Below are 1,259 nucleotides of genomic sequence, written 5' to 3'. Positions count from 1 at the left end.
CATTAAGTTCGTAGGTATCTCTCAGTCTATACAAGTACTTGGGGGTCCTCCTGTGGCTGTGATTGCACTGGCTCACCTGAGGCCCTCGAACGACGTAACTCAACTTGACATACTAGACAAGCCACATCACCCGACAGTGAGTTTTTGACTTATCGGTTACCCCTGCGTGGGCACTTTCAGGGCGGTTGACACTACAAACACAGTCTTAGCTTTTGTTTTTTGCCTCGTTTGCTCTCTCGCGTTGCTCTTCTCGACGTAGCTCTCGTTTTAAGACTAGTAAACTCTTCTTCTTGTTCTAATACCTCGATAAGTCCCAGATTCAAAACTAAGTAAGTTTTTTTATGAAATAAACTCAAATTCAAAAATAGGACTTAAACTTTTTATGTTTACTACATAAGTTTTTATTTTTTTTCATAAACTTAGTAAAAAAGTCCAAAAGTCTATTTTATAAATAAAAGCTAAAGTGAAAATATGTAGTAAAACTAAAACTTAGGAATAAAAAAAAGTCAACGTCTAAACGCAAAGTCTAAGTCTTTAGAACAAAAAAGTCCAAAAGTGTAACGAAAGGTGGAAGTCTAAAAAAAAAAAGCGAAGTCTAGAAAAAAAAGCGAAAGTTTCAAAAAGTTTGAAGTTTTTTATTTGAGGACCCGGACCGTATGTGTACGCAACTAGTGTAAAACCAGTACTGGGTGGTCAGCAATTTAAGACGACTTGACCCCGGAGTACCGGTGCATCCCCGTGAAGTCGACGGTAGACCACCACAGTCTTCTCATGTTGTGTGAGCCATATTGTTAAGTTTTTACCGCCGTTTGGTTCCCTATTAAGTTCACCATCGGGTTTATGGTTTGGAACCTTCCATTCTTCAAGGATAAGTATAAAGTTCGGTTACAAAACACTACCCAATTCACAGTATCTCTGCTCGGATACAACTGTAGTTCGTCACTTTCACAATTGGTGTAGATGTAGACCACAATCGAATTATTATAAAGACTTATCGCGACCTAAGGTGTTGATCCCGGCCACCTCTCTAAGTAATAAATAACGTCCCAGTTATTTGGTGGTTTAACCTTTTATTGGTATTTCGTTGGTACTCAACACATTGTTTAAGATCTATAAGTCTGGGATTCCAACAGTCCTATAAAGGTTTGATTAGCTGAACCTCTCACATTTTTTTGAATGTATCAAGAGTGCTTTACAGCTTTTAGACTTTTTCTATTATCATTATTGTCCCCAGCGTTGGGGGACGTGCGCAACGGGGG

The sequence above is a fragment of the Notothenia coriiceps genome, unplaced genomic scaffold (genome assembly GCF_000735185.1).
Source record: "Notothenia coriiceps isolate Sejong01 unplaced genomic scaffold, NC01 NC01_scaffold00003521, whole genome shotgun sequence".
Classification (NCBI taxonomy): domain Eukaryota; kingdom Metazoa; phylum Chordata; class Actinopteri; order Perciformes; family Nototheniidae; genus Notothenia; species Notothenia coriiceps.
The sequence above is the reverse complement of the archived record's forward strand: the minus strand, read 5'-3'. Positions refer to the sequence as shown.